Here is a 15,216-nt window from a genome sequence, read left to right on the forward strand (position 1 = left end):
GAGAAGCGAGGCCGAGCCTAGAGCGGCAGTCCCATTGACAGAAGACAACCTGGTTCCAGGCCTGAACTCCTTCAGAATGAAGGGGGAACTCTAAAACAATCAATAACCCATTCCCTCCCCCCCCCAAATGTAGAAAAGAAGCATGTACGGGGGGGGAGCTAGCTTTCTGTGTGCAGGGTCAGAATAGATCAGTGCCCTTATTCAGCGGCATTGAGATCTCTTCTCTGCTGTTCTCTGACCTCAGTGCCTCAGTCACTGCAATCTTCATCAGCTATAGTCACTTCAAAGTGAGAATCATGACTTGGGCTTCAAGGAGACAAAAAAGGCACTGGTGACCACTGACAGTTTGAAATATTAGGTTAAAAAGATCTTTCAATAATCCTTTGAAATAATATCATATTGGTACTGCCTTCCTGTCGCAAAAGACAAAGAGGTTTACAAGGTTTATTCAGAACCACTGAAGTAAAAACGTCATGTGCTGGTTGAAGATGATGAGTACAGTATTGCTACCTCGAAAGTTCACTGAAATTTCTATTTAGCCAAATATGAGCGAGAAAATTTTGCTGCCTTTGTTTGAGCTGGCCAAAACAAATAATCCACCTTTAATTTCAGGAGCCAGGGGAGGAGATTGGAAAAAGAAGTTTCTCTCACTCACTACACTTTGCAGAACTGAACCATCCTTACCTTGATTCTGGCTTAGACTTAGTTTCAAACTAGACTCTGATTTTGCCTGCCAAAAAGGGTGAGGGGGAGTTCAGGACATTTCCGATACGGAAGGACTTAAGACTGAAAAAAGTTGGGGAGCTTCTGGTATCTCAATTCCACTATCCATGACATTTGCTGAGCTTTCACTTCCCCAGCACTTCAGTTTGACAGGGCTTGTCTGGAGAACTAAAAAGGTGTAAAGTGTTTTAATCTGCATCACAAATTGCCAAAATTAATTTAAACTTCAGAGGAAACTAATTAGACCTAAAGCTAATTCCACACACCCCCCATGCCTTCCCTTCATGCAGATCATATATTTGAGAGAGAGAGAAATATTAGTGAGAAGTATTCTGCCTCATACATTTAATCTCAACTTTTGACATTTCATCCTTCATGGGTGCTTGTGTCTTCTAAATATATTTATAAGTGATGAGAGAGGAAGGGAGCAGAAATCACCATCTGTATATGCAGAGTTACATTACATACTCCACTGTGCTCTGCATTCAGAATACAACGTTACATCTGATTAAAACACAACTTCCCTAATGGGAAAAGTGAACTTGTAAATGAATTACCGGTGCTCTCATAGCAGAATACAAAAGACAAGGATTTCCAACGTCTGGAATTTCTTCAACTTGCTGGCAATATTCATAACATTCTTAACAGTAGCCATTATTTTTTAAAAATAAAATCCACTTGTACCCATTTGTTAAACCTGTATCCCTTCCTCCCAAAGGACCCCATTCAGGCAACCATCATAACATTAAAACAATACTATTTGAAATAAAAATTTAAAAACATGTTTTAAACATTTAAAAGTAATTTAAAACAATCCAAAAACATTTAGAACATTTTTTAATAATCTAAATGTGCTAGTTGAAAATAATGGGAACTGGCTGCTGCTTGCTTGCAACCAATCATTCTTCTTTCCAGTTCTCCAGATGTTCAGTAGACCCCAATGAGATCAAAATGCTCTGTGCCGTGGAAAGCAACAATGACTGCTACCTTTAAAACGGTTTTATTTTTATTTAGTGTCAGTCTGCTGAAACATGTACAGAGGCTAGGAACCGACTCTAAGCAAGGTGCTCTTGAAGCTTCTCAGCCTGCACACTAAGGCAAGAAGTCAAAGCTTGGTGATCAATATTGTATTGAAATGTACACACTGCTGTCTCAGAAGACAACAAATGTTTTTGGCTTCTAGTAAACATGCATTTCCCTCCCCCCCAAGAACTGTCACAGACCCCTTAAACATATTCTGTCTCTCCATCTCCATATTTCAGCTTCTTGTAGCTGGAAGAAGCAGTGTGAGTTTTCTTGCAAAGGGGCTTTCAAACAGCCCCACTCTATGCTTTGAAGTCCCAACAATTGGGACATCTAATGTCCCTACAACAGCATGTGACTAGTGTGTGGCCCCACCCACCTGTCAAATCTGACCCACCAGAGGGGGGGCAGGAATATAAGAATCTGGCCCACCAGCCAGAAAAGGTCTCGCACCCCTGCTGTTCCAGCTCTTCAACTCCTTGTGCCCAAGTGCATCCCCTCCTGTGTACCTACTTTGTACCATGTTCTGCTCTAGGCAGCTGATAGGATTCTCTACTGGTGGCCCTGTGTGTTTATTTTCCTAAACTCCCATTTCCATCATCTTCGCCCATGTCACTCTCTCTGCCTAGAGCAAGACTCCTGCCATCTGTCAAGCTGCTCCTTCCAAATTGGCCCCACTTTCCTAAGTCATGTTTGTCTTGCCCACTTTGCCACTGCCAACCATTCATCATCACAGCTCCTTGAGGAGAAGGGTGCTGGCAATAGCTCAGTGGCAGAGCTTATGCTTTGCATGTAGAAAGTCCCAAGTTTGACCCCCAGTTGCTCCAGGCGGGGTTGAAAAGGATCCTGCATGAAACCCTGAATTCCATTGCTATAAAGTGCCATGGAGAGTGTAAAATGCACCACTGACACAATTTCTAGACGTCACCTTTTTGTAACAGTAATGCTTATCTGCTCTGTAAGTTCTGTTTGTTCTAGGGTTATGCATACATTTTATGGATGAATTTTAATTGCAACTTGTGAATTTTTATGTAGGTATTTTGTTGTATTCTGCTCTGGTTCAAGGGCTAATGCAAAGATATATATTCTGCAGCCCTAGAGAGCTGCTGCTAGTCAGTGTAGACAGTACTGAGATAGATGGATCAATAATCTGCCTTCCTATGTTCCTCTCCCCAGCCGAGTGCACTAAGAGATGCCAAAGACCCCTGCTTAAGAGCTGCCAGTCAGAGTAGACAATACTGAGTTGATGGATAATTATAGTGTGACGTGCTATAAGATCAGCATAAGTTCCCATGTTCATCCTGCTCCTAATGCATTCCTCTCTTCCACTTCCACATCCATAGCCCTCCCCACCAGAAGCACTGGCGACCTGCACAATGTGGCAACCGGACACGTTAAAACACCCAGCTGCTTCTAATCATCAGAATGGCAAGGACCAGCTTCCTAATGGCCTTGTCCAATCAACGCCGCTGCTAAGAATCTAGACCTTGTTCTACTGAGACTGGAAAACTTCAGAAGGAAAGGGGGAGGGGGGAGAGAAATAACAACGTTTAAAGCAATTTTCCTCCCTGCCAAACTACTCCAGATGATTTCTCAAAGAAGAAGAAAAAACCTGAACAAATGGAAAAACTTTAACCCTTAGCCTTGATTAATTTCATCTACATAATACAGATGCTTGCAGCAATCAGCCACTGATGAGCAAGTCTTCCCTTAATCGCCCGAGAGAAACCAATGTCTGCGCAACACTCCAATTGGTTTTTTCCACAAAGATGAGCTTTTCATCTGAAGAGACCCCGACAAGCACTCAGAAAAGGCCCAGAGATGCAAGCTTTCTCCCTCCACACTTTTGTTATTATCACCATTTCTTATAAACAGGCTTGGCCAGAGCATCTCTTCACTGCCTGGGACGATCTCTCAGGCTCTGGCCATACCCAGAAGACCTTGAAACCGACCCTGAAGGGAGAGAAGTAGGGACACTTCCCTTCCTATTGAGCCCAAGCGCTGCCCATGACCCCAAGGGACCCAACATTCCTGCAGAGCCTTCAGGCCCCAGCATTCAAAAGCTGCAACTCTGGAGGATTTGATGACAGTTGCCTGGGCTCCCAGCCAGATCCCAGAACTGCAGCAAAGCCAAACACGAACTATGGCGCTGCTGGCAATGTAACTTGCTAGATGCACTGGGCTACTAATCTTATGGGACTACTCAAGAGGAGGAGAAAGTCTGTGTAAATGCCTGCTTTTGTCATGGTCCAGCTGACAGCCAGGAAGGAGCAGAGGTTCCAACTACTATGTAGGTTCTCTATCTGAGCCAGACCACTGCTGGGCAAGCTGGCATGCTGCAAGTTCCCATCCGTGTCCAGCCAGCAGCCAGGCTCATTTCCACTCCTGAACAAGAGACAATGGGGAATATATCCAGGATCTGAATAGGGAAAGCAGATCAGATAATAGCTTAAATACTCAATAACCTGAGCATGCCGGTTGTATCTAACACCAGTCATTCTCAGAAGAGACACCTGGAAATAAATGGGCATGGCTGGCACAGGGTCATTCTTTTAAATGCGTCTACTCAGAGTAGAACTTAGTTGGCTACAACCCAACCTTACTAAAAAGGCTGGTTTAGACACAACTGCCAAGCCATGGTTTGTCCTAACTGTAGTGCAGGCGCCAAACCAAAGTGTGTGCTCCAAACAAGCAAACTATGGTTTACAAAGTACAGCCTAGCATCACCACTGAACAGCTGCTAGGACCCAGAATGGGCAGGTTCGCCTGGGGGGGGGGGTGGTTCTTCAAGTAACTTGACGCCCACCAATAGCCCTGAGCGTGGAGGCTGGAGCCAAAGAAACTAATGCAGTTGAAGCAGGTAAATTAATGAGCTCCGGAGGGAGCCTCCACCCTAGCAAAAGTCTAGAGGAGACTGACGGGGCTTGCATACTTATTTATTAATATTACCTGTATTCCAATATTCGTTTTTTAAAAATAAAATACCAAAGCACTTTACATGGCAACAAAAACAAGAACACAGAACAAAAGGTAACAGTGGAAGTTATCAGCATCAAAGATAGTAGCCAGAGGGGCCAGGAGCAGCTATTAACTGTCTGGGAAAGATTGAGGGAATAACTTTGTTTTTCATTGCCAGCAAAAGTGCCCAACCATTGGCACCCACTTGATCACCAAGGGGAGATTAGTCCACAAGTTAGGGGCCACCACAAAGAAAGCCATTCTTAGCACCAATGAGAGGTGGGCACCTGCGGGCTGCAATACAGTTATTAGAGTTTCCTTGCAGATCACAGCGATCTCTACCAGGTCATAGCCTGCAGCAGGATGATGGCTTGCAGCTGGGTCTTCTCCCTTTTCCTGGGTAGATCCTTCCTCCTGAGTAGCCTCCCTGCCAACAGCCCCGTCTGGCAGTGAAGCAGGTGCTCCTGTGCCTTTGAGCATCCCGTGTGATAATGACTCCCAGACAGTTAATTCTGATTCCTTTTAACACAGAATCCATGAGCTGATTCAAGCTTTCAGGAAAATAATGTGATATAGTCTCCCAAGACAGTACCACTTCAGAACATGTTTCTAAGCAAGAGAAGACTGAATGTGTGCATCTTCTCCAAGGTTGGTTGGTTTTTTTGTTCGTTTTTTAAGAAAAAAGTTTGAGGAATGTATAAATTAAGTGCAACACAGAAAAGGATTTGAGGCTTCTACATACAGGGAGTGTTAGGGAAAGGCGCAGTAAGTTAGAGAATGGTGCTGATAACACCAAGGTTGCAGGTTCAATCCCCACATGGGACAGCTGCATATTCCTGCACAGCTCATACTCTGGTTTCTCTTCAGGTCGTAGAATTTTTTCACTTTTTATTAAGTATGTTCCTGCACTGCAGGGGGTTGGACTAGATGATTCTCAGGGTACCTTCCCAACTCTACAATTTTTCGATCCACTTCTCACTTGCATTGCGATGCAGCGCAGTCTCCAAAGGACTGTACCACATGCTGTTTCGAACCGTTTGAATCAGATTAGTAATATATACTGCTGTTTCCGTGTAGCAGATTTTTCTTCCTGCACACTTAAGAAACACATCCCTATAAATCCTCCCAGCAAGGAAGTTCAGCTTCCAGAGAAGAGGGTGGCAAGAAAGTGGGGAGGGGGGAGTGATGGCAGTTAAAGCACCACCAATCAAAACAGTCCTCAAGTCCTGTAGAAACCTAAGTAAATGTGTAATGTCACAGATGGCGCACAGATACCAACGTCAGTTCCATTCGGATCATTTTTTCAAAACCCAGCAAGGAATAATCCCCATTGCTGAAAACCATGCTAACAGGTCCTTTGGAGCAAGATTTTATTGGAGCACAGACAAAGCCAGGGGGGAGCAAGGAACTTGGAAGCAAAACCTATGGGGTTGTTCAACAAGGGAACCAAGAGACCCCCGTCCTCCAACTTGAAACAGCCTACACTGGAGGTAAAAAGCAGCGTGAAGAATATAATACACCACCACCCCTGCCACAAATGAATTAACCCAACATACAGATAATAAATTCAACACCTGTCCTGCACCATCAAAAGACTAAATGAAAAGTAAACTGAGAAAATAATTTGTAAATGGACACATCTTTTTATTTAAAAAAACACTACTTCTCAAGGGGCGCATGGCTTGGGTTCACCTACTGACGGACTGCAGAAACATGAACTTCAAAAGCATACAGTGGCCAATAGCTAGGAACATAGAACCTGCCTTGTACTGAATCAAACCACTGGTCCATCTAGTGCAGTATTGCCTACACTGGCCGGCAGAGGCTCTCCAGGATTCCAGGCGGAGGTTTCTCCCAGTCCTACCTGGAGCTGCTGGGGATTGAACCTGGGACCTTCTGCACGCAAAGCAAATGCTCTACCACTGAGCTATGGCACCAGACTGGCTGCCCCTAAACAAACCACAAGACTGAATCCAATGTTCTCTTGTCCGCTTGCACAAAAGGCCTCTGTGATCCAGCACAACAGTTATACCAGTGGAAACGCTGTGTGCAACAGATCTCCTCTTCCCAGGAACGAAAGAAAGTAAGAACAGAGTGGAGGGCATGCGAGACCAAGTTTCCCCATTACATTTGAACAGCTCTCTCTTTGAGGCACACATCAGCTTGCACGCTCAGCTTTCCTTTCAAAGCCTATTAAAGGAGTCTCCCAATGCTGGAAGATTTATTGCTCAGTACGATAGCTGCTGCACACCGCTTTGTTTGTTAATTGCGATTACTTTGCCTGCAGAAGAGTAGTCATCTAATAAATCAGTTATCTCCAGGAAGAATTGATTTTAAAAGTTGTTAGCATTGTAAACTGAAGTACTTGGTAACAGCACACAGTAAAAAAAGAAAGGTCCAAGTCTTCTGTTTATATGCTCGTATTAGATGATTCCTCCCACCCTTTTTTAAGGTTTAAAGAGACTGTCACAAACCAAGGAATCTTTATTATTTCTTTGAGCTCATTGGTAGAATCCAGTTTCATTGTTGCGGCATTAAAAAATGTCAGCACTGGAATGATATTTGTCAAATTTGAAAACGTAAAAAATAAATCTCACACTGATCATTAATATTCTGCACAGCAAAAGCTGGATTTCAGCTAAATAAAATACCGCTGAATGGATGTTCTAATGCACAACAGGACAGTTTTGGCATAACAATAAGCTATGGTTTGTTTAGCTAAACTACTTCTGAACCAGCTCATTAGCCTTGAAATGCTGGGGACTGACCACAAAAGATCATAAAGCAGTTTGAAGCTGGTTGGTGAAAATAATCACTCCTGTATTTATTATCATAGGTTAGGGAAGCCCAGGTGGTGCTCTTCAGATGTTGTTGGACTCCAAATCCCATCATCCCTACCAACTGACCATACTGGCTAGAGTTCATGGGAACTGGAGCCCAACAACTCCTAGAGGGTACCACACTGGCTCCCTTTGTTGATAGGATCCTGGATTCATTTATTTGGATGTAAAATTCATCCCCATCTTGGGGATGAAAGAAAATTAGCAACATCTGACAGATATGAAGCTCCAAACAAGCTTCACATACTGGGGTCTGGATTTTCCCCATGTGAAAAATACACACTACAGTGGTACCTCGGGCTAAGTACTTAATTCGTTCTGGAGGTCCATTCTTAACCTGAAACTGTTCTTAACCTGAAGCACCACTTTAGCTAATGGGGCCTCCTGCTGCTGCCGCGCTGCCGGAGCACGATTTCTGTTCTCATCCTGAAGCAAAGTTCTTAACCCGAGGTATTATTTCTGGGTTAGCGGAGTCTGTAACCTGAAGCATATGTAACCTGAAGCGTATGTAACCCGAAGCGTATGTAACCCGAGGTACCACTGTAATTCCAAATTAAAATTGGAACCCTGCAACAGCCTTGCACCTTAGAAGTTTTATTATTAGGTTTTATAAGGGAAATATTTGCCCAGGCAAGCCCCTCCCCCTTCTGGATTTGTGTGTGAATCATAACAGCCCTGGGCATAATTCCTGTCTGGAAGAAGTAAGGTCCATAGCAATGAGTCACCCATAGAGACACAGACTGCGGCTTCCCCTTCAGGTGGGCAATGCAGGTCTGCCTGAACAACCCAATCACAGGTGGCACAAGGATGCAGCAGAACTGACCAGCCCCACTGTGGCTGATAGGGAAGAGGAAAGGCCACTACAGGGGAATCATGCTACGTTGGTTTGGTTTTCCTCGAGCACCTGATAGGCCAAAGGCCAGCACACAAGAACATCCTTCATCTGTTGCAGGGACTCCAGCACCTTGGCAGCGTCAACCAATTTACTTGAGGGATCACCTTACTCCATACAGGCCAATTTAGTCACTTCAGTCTGCTGATTGTGCCCTTCTACAAGTGCCGTGCAATGTCCATTCGGTACAGGTTGTTCCTTTAATGTAGCAGCACCTGCACTTTGGAACACTGGAACATTAGGTACCATTACCGGCTGAAAATGTTTTCTGTTTCAACAGACCCATTCAGACGTATGGTTTGGTTATATCTAGCTTTGAATTTGTTTTAGATTTTTTTTAAAAAAAGTTTCCAAATATGTCCTAAATATGTTTTATTTTTATAGATGTGTTTGCCACGATGTGCCCCTATTGAACGAAGGACAGGATATAAATTTAATAAACAAACTACTGCAGCGGCCTTGCTTCCAAACCTCTGGCCATGTTTGGAATGTAGTCTGTTGTACAAAGTTAGGGGTACATTTCTTGCTCTGCTCACTTTCACTTCTGGCCCTCCTTACTGCTGACCTGCTGCCCCTGGAAGGTGGCTCAAGAGGTAACGAAGCCCTTGGACTGAAATTAATTGATTGATCGATTGATTGATTTCTCTTCTATCACATTTCAGGCCCACCTTTCCACCAAAAAGTTCAAGGCAGCATGGATGCTTTAGTTTAGATTCTTGCAATAGGTAAAAAGGTAAAGGAGTCCTGGGTGGTTAAGTCCAATCAAGGCAACTATGGGGTTGCGGCGCTGATCTCGCTTTCAGGCCGAGGGAGCTGGCGTTTGTCCACAGACAGCTTTCCAGGTCATGAGGCCAGCATGACTTAACCACTTCTGGTACAATGGGACAGAAGCCAGAGTGCACAGAAACACCATTTACCTTCCTGCCATAGCTGTACCTATTTATCTACTTGCACTGGTATGCTTTCAAACTGCTAGGTTGGCAGGAGCTGGGACAGAGCAACGGGAGCTCACTCCATCATGTGGATTCGAACCGCCGACCTTTTGATCGGCAAGCCCAAGAGGCTCAGTGGTTTAGACCACAGCGCCACCCGCATCCCATTGCGGGGAGTTGGACTAGATGACCATTGGTGTCTCTTCCAACTCTACAACTATATTATTCTACGTGGCTCTTCTCCAAGAGCCCAAGGACACTCACTGAGCTTCATGGTGGAGCCGGCACTCTTAACCACTACACCACAACAGCGTAATCTTCCCAGCCTTGCACTTTATAGCAAAAAAAAAGGCTCTCTCCCCATTCAAAGGCTATACAACCTATTTGCCCTCCTCGCAAACCAAGTGGACCTTCTCAGGGAATGCAGCCTCTCAGAAGATTGTGGGCCTGCTTACCTGCCCGCCTCAAGTCGGCATTCGAAAGCTTCCAAGTCACATGGCAACAGAAGAGGCTTCTGCACCATGTCTCTGTCTAATCTAACACGTGCTGGCATCCTGCTGAACCCGAGAGGAATCGGAAAGGAAAGCTGGTACGGAGGAGTGGATTAAAAGTCAATTGCTGTCGCACTGCCGGGTCTCGTCACCACTCTCCCGTACCCAGAGCTATTAAACCTGCAGCGCTCCAGGAGCTGCTGAGTGGTGTCACTTCAGTCTTTCGCCTGAAATCACAGCGTACTTTAAGGATGTCAGTAGCACAGTCACAGCTGGGGAGAGCGGGAGCTCAGCGGTAGAACACCTGCCTTTGCATGCAGAAGGTCCCGAGGTCAATCCCCAAAATCTCCAGGTACAAAGGACATAGGAAAGATGCTTACCTGAAATGTTGGAGAGCCTCTGCTAGCCAGTGTCAATACAGAACTAGATACACCAGTGGTCTTGACTTGGTACAAGGCAGCAGCTACCTATGTTCCTAAGGGAAGGGCCATAGCTCACTGATAAAGCGTCTCTAACTTTGCACGGAGAAGCTCCAGGCCTCAATTCTCAGAATCTCCAACTAGGGTTGAGATTGTCCCCTGTATGGAAAGTTGGAGAGTTGCTGCCAGCCAGTGCAGGAAATACTGAGCTAGATGGAACAATTACCTATGTATCTACAAGGCCACAAAACTCAATTCATCCACATACTCAAAGCCATACAAAAGTTTGGGACATGTTGATTTGACATGTCAGTCCCTCTTCCTCGGAAACTCTGGGAATCATAGCTGGGGAGGGGGTCTCCTAACAATTCTCAGCACCCTTAACAAACTACAGATCCCAGGACTCCTTGGGGGAAGCCATGATGGTTGAAGTAGGATCAAAGTGCTTTAAATACATGGTGCCGATATGGTCCAGTTCTCAAAATGGAACGTAGGAAGCTGCCACAGGCTGTGGCTGAGTTGCTCAGATCCTAATAACTAATGGGAAAGAGGAGGGAAGGCCCTGGAAAAGGCAGCTGGCCAACAAGGGTAGTGGCTGAGCAATGAGAGAGATCAAGAAAAGAAAGCTGGAAGATGAAGTGGTTCAGAGAGAGGCAGCGTCAGGAAACAAGAGTCCATATTTGCAGAGCCCATATTTAAAGCTCTTACGCCATTGTAACAGTTGTTGCTTCCCCCAAAGAATCCAGGGAACTACAGTTTCATTAAGGGTGCTGAAAGTTGTTAGGAGACCCCCTCTATTCCCCTCATGGAAATACAGTTCTCAAGAGTTCCCTGGGAAGAGGGATTGATTGTTAGCTTGCTCTGGGAATTGTAGCTCTGTGAGGGAAACAGGGGGTATCTTTACAACTCTCAGCACCCTTAATTAAACTACAGTTTCCAGGATTCTTTGGGGGGGGGGAAGCTGTGACTGTTTGAAGTGGTATCACAGTGCTTTAAATGGATAGTGCAGATGTGGCCTTATACAGACCCAGGGGAATAACCGAAGGATGGTGCCTTCTCCGTCTGCAGCAGAACTAATCGTTTAGCATGCAGAGCACAAGTGCATGTCAGAAATGCATGCCACATCCAAATGAGTTTTTGATACGTTACCACAAATAGCTAATAAGGAGGGGAGAAGCAGAAGGGAGGGACAGGCCACACCAACCTTTAGCATAATTGCTCTCCTCTCCTGCCAATACTCTTAGTCTCATTTGGGACTAATGGTCTGTCTTCAATTAGGCTCTCAAGCTTCCAAAAAAAATATGAAAGCAGCTTTTTATTGTACCCAAAGTTTATCTAATAAGCACATACTTTGCAAAACAGCAGGGCAATGTTTGGGAGATTTGTTCTGCTTTTTTCAAACCAAGAGAAAACGTGGACTGGGGGGGGGGAGATACCTAAGCAGGGAGCAGGGTTGGCTGGAAAAGAAAAACAGCAGGAAACCGTAAGGTTTTGCCTTAGGAGCTGATCCAGTGGAAAACCTGTCCTGGACTGTCCCACTTCAGACTGGATGTAGGGGGGATTGCATCACACATTCTCTGAACACAGGTCAGTAGATAGCAGAATAGAAGAGTTCCAGCCTATTATGTCATGGATTCTCTCCCCCATCCAAGGAATCCTGGGAAATTGTATAACTGAAGGAGCATTTCATTAAATATTTTATTTTAAAAATGTTTGCATACAATATTAACTGCATTCATCCATAAGTATTTCAGTATTTGTATAGGTGCATTTCAGCCCACGTCATTCAACCTGGATAGTGAGGTCCAAGTTCCAAGGGCCTTCTGGAGCTTCCATCATTATGAGAAGTGAAGTTACAGGGAACCAGGGAGAGGGCCTTCTTGGTAATGGTACCCACCCTGTGGAATGCCCTCTGATCAGATGTCAAAGAGTTAAACAATTATACAACTTTCCGTAGACATCTGAAGGAAGCCCTGCTAATGTTTGATGTTTTGTTTTGTCTCTTTATGTTAGAAACTGCCCAGAGTGGCTGGGGTTACCAGCAACAAGTTGTTGTTAAGTTCTTTGAAGGGTTCTCTAACATCTCTCAGCACCCTTAACAAAATACACTTCCCAGGATCCTTTGCTGGGGCAGGGACAGCATGACTCTTACAAGTGGTAGAAGAGGTATTTAAATGTGTAGTGCCGATGTGGCCTTCGTGAAGAAGGGCTCTATCCTACCTGAATAGAGTGATATTACACCACTGGAAGCACAATTCCAGTCGAGCTTTAAAAGCACATCCTCCAAGCGGGGTTACCGTACAACACACTTTTCCAGGAAGCGCAGCAAGTACTCCTTATCAACCAGCCACAGTAAAAAAACAGGATCGCTGCCATATATATATATATATATATATATATATATATATATATATACACACACACACACACACACACACACGAGAAATAACCTCTCCCGACAGCGTGACAGCTGACATTCTAAACTGAAAAAGCTATTTGCCAAGAATTATCAAGCCAGGCTTCTCCCTCTCTGATAGATGGCAGAAGAAAGAACAACAAAGGCCACACACATATCATAAATCACAACTATTATTGAATGCCTAGCCACATAATAGCAACAGTCAAACTGAATAAAGACGCTTTTCAGGGCTCATCTGTACAGGGGAAAGGGGGAGGAGGGAGAAAAAGGTAAGACTAAAAAAATCTGGAAAAAAATCCCAAGATGTGATTCTAGCATTTAAAAAACAAACAATCAAACGGCAAACCCATACCCTTTAAAGAAAAGGTATTTAATATTGTGCCTGACTTTTATTTATTTAGGACAGTATTCTCCAACCTGGTGCCCTCTAGATGTTTCTGAACTCTAGCTGTCATCCAAAACAACTGGAATGTAGCAGGTTGTCAAAGGCCAATTTAGAGCATTAAAATGCTCAAGGATGCATACAAATACAACATGGTGTTTATTTATTTGCTGAAAATATTTGTTGAAAGATTCCCTTGATAAAAAAATTTTTTAAAGCTCTCAGATTGCTTAATAATATTCAGTAAAGTGGTCTGCATCTTGCATGTTTGCTAAGAGGGTGGGAAAAACACATCTCAGACAGGTTTTATTTTGTTTTTTAGTCAAGTTGCAAGCCCTCAGTGTTCCATAGTTAATGTTTTGGTGCTCAGTATGTCGCTGCTCAAATGGGGTATTCGACAAACTTAAGAAACCATGCCAAATATTGCCCTAAAAAAGCTAAAATAAAATTAAGAGCCATACTGCTCATTAAGAGAAGATGAAAACATATTAATAGATGTAAGGAGGAGGAACCTCCCAAGGCAACATTTTGTTTAAGAGAATATGTATATAAAGAGATACTGCGGCAGCTGTGTACACAAGGTAACATTTGGTCTTTTGTCTGCTTTGGCAATTGTTAAAAACTACATACCAGTTTTCTCCACTCCAACTGCAACAGAGAGCACAGTGCTGCAGAGCAGTTAAAGGCTGAGCTGCATTGACCCTTGCGCCTGGTTCAAATTACACTTCTACCCTGAACTCAGCAGATGGACTTAGAGGAGTCATCATTCTCTCAATGCCGGGGCCGGGGCGAATGTGTGGTTGTGCAGAAATCATTGCTGTGTTTCAGCCCTTTTATGCTGCCTGGGTTGATGGGAGTTGGGAGTCCATCAACATCTGTAGTGCCAGAGGTTCTCCACCTTTGGGCCAAGGCAATGGGTTAAGACAAACATCACACCAAGCCATGTCTTGTACTAGCCATAGCTTAAAACCTAGATGATGGAAGGCAGCATCCCTTGCAAATTCTGCCTTGCATGATTTAGGGGAAAGTGTTCACGCTCATCTAGGCTTTCTGTTATCCTGCACCCACCTAGCCAAGGAAGGCAACTGGCTGGTGGTAAATTCTTTATTGACAAATGCATGCACTTACAGCAGCTCCTAAGCTGCTCTGGACAGACACAGGCCTTTAGCGCCCACTTAGCTGACCTTAACTTTTCCAGGTTCATGCCCTATGGAGTGATGGAAGCAGCAGTGGGACCATGCCCTGCTCCTAGGCTTATGTACCCTCATATGCCAGAGTGTGCTCACATAACCTGAGACTTCTCCTGCATGAAGTTGTTGCTGATCTTTCCTCTTCAAGCCCCTCCTGGCTCCAGGAGACAGTGGGGATGGCGTGGATTTGACTAGACTGCCCCTCACCTGAACAGCATCTTCCTCCACTTCCAACATGTCCTGAGCCCCCACCTCCATCCTAATGCTCCAACCCTTCCTCTCCCCTCCCCCCGGCTCCTGCCGCATGGGTGGCACCAAACCCCTTAAATCGCTGGGTCAGTCTCTGGCCCCCTTCCCTCTGCCACAAACTTGTCAGAGCCCTGGCACCCACACAATTTAAATAACAGACTTGCATGGACTCAGTATTTGCACTGGGACTGGTCAGGTCAATTCAGGACACTATAAGAACATAAGAAGAGTCTGTCTGGATCAGGCCAATGGCCCATCTGGTCCAGCATCCTGTTGTCACAGTAGCCAACTGGATGCCTCAAATGGGAAGTTTGCATGCAGGACCCAAGTGCAACAGCACTCACGTCTCCTACCGTTTCCAGCAACGGATATTCAGAAGCATTACTGCCTTGCAGCTATGTAGGCAAAGCATAGCCATCATGACTAGTTGCCATTGATAGCCTCCATGGATTTGTCTAATCCTATATCCGAATTGCAGATACTTATGAAAGCATGAAGCCCAACCTTCAGCATGAACGCCCCCCTATGGCTGCTGATAAACATACTAAATGGTATTTTGCATTTCCATAGCGCCTTTCATCTGAGCAGTTCAAAAGAATCTTGGCACTTTGATTTTCAGAGAATAAAGAGCCAACATGCATTTGTTTTCATTCTTCCCCAGTTAACGGGAGAGAGCTTCTAATAAGAACTCTCCCAGA

The 15,216-nt window shown here is 44.7% G+C and overlaps 1 protein-coding gene across 27 annotated transcripts in view; it reads right to left on the bottom strand.

Annotated features, from left to right (window-relative positions):
- The window catches only part of MSI2 (musashi RNA binding protein 2), a 398,612-nt gene that overhangs the window by 288,540 nt on the left and 94,856 nt on the right, over positions 1-15,216 (bottom strand). The gene's annotated exons all lie outside the window — the stretch shown is intronic.

Source organism: Podarcis raffonei, chromosome 15, assembly GCF_027172205.1.
Source record: "Podarcis raffonei isolate rPodRaf1 chromosome 15, rPodRaf1.pri, whole genome shotgun sequence".
In the NCBI taxonomy this organism is placed as follows: Eukaryota; Metazoa; Chordata; class Lepidosauria; order Squamata; family Lacertidae; genus Podarcis; species Podarcis raffonei.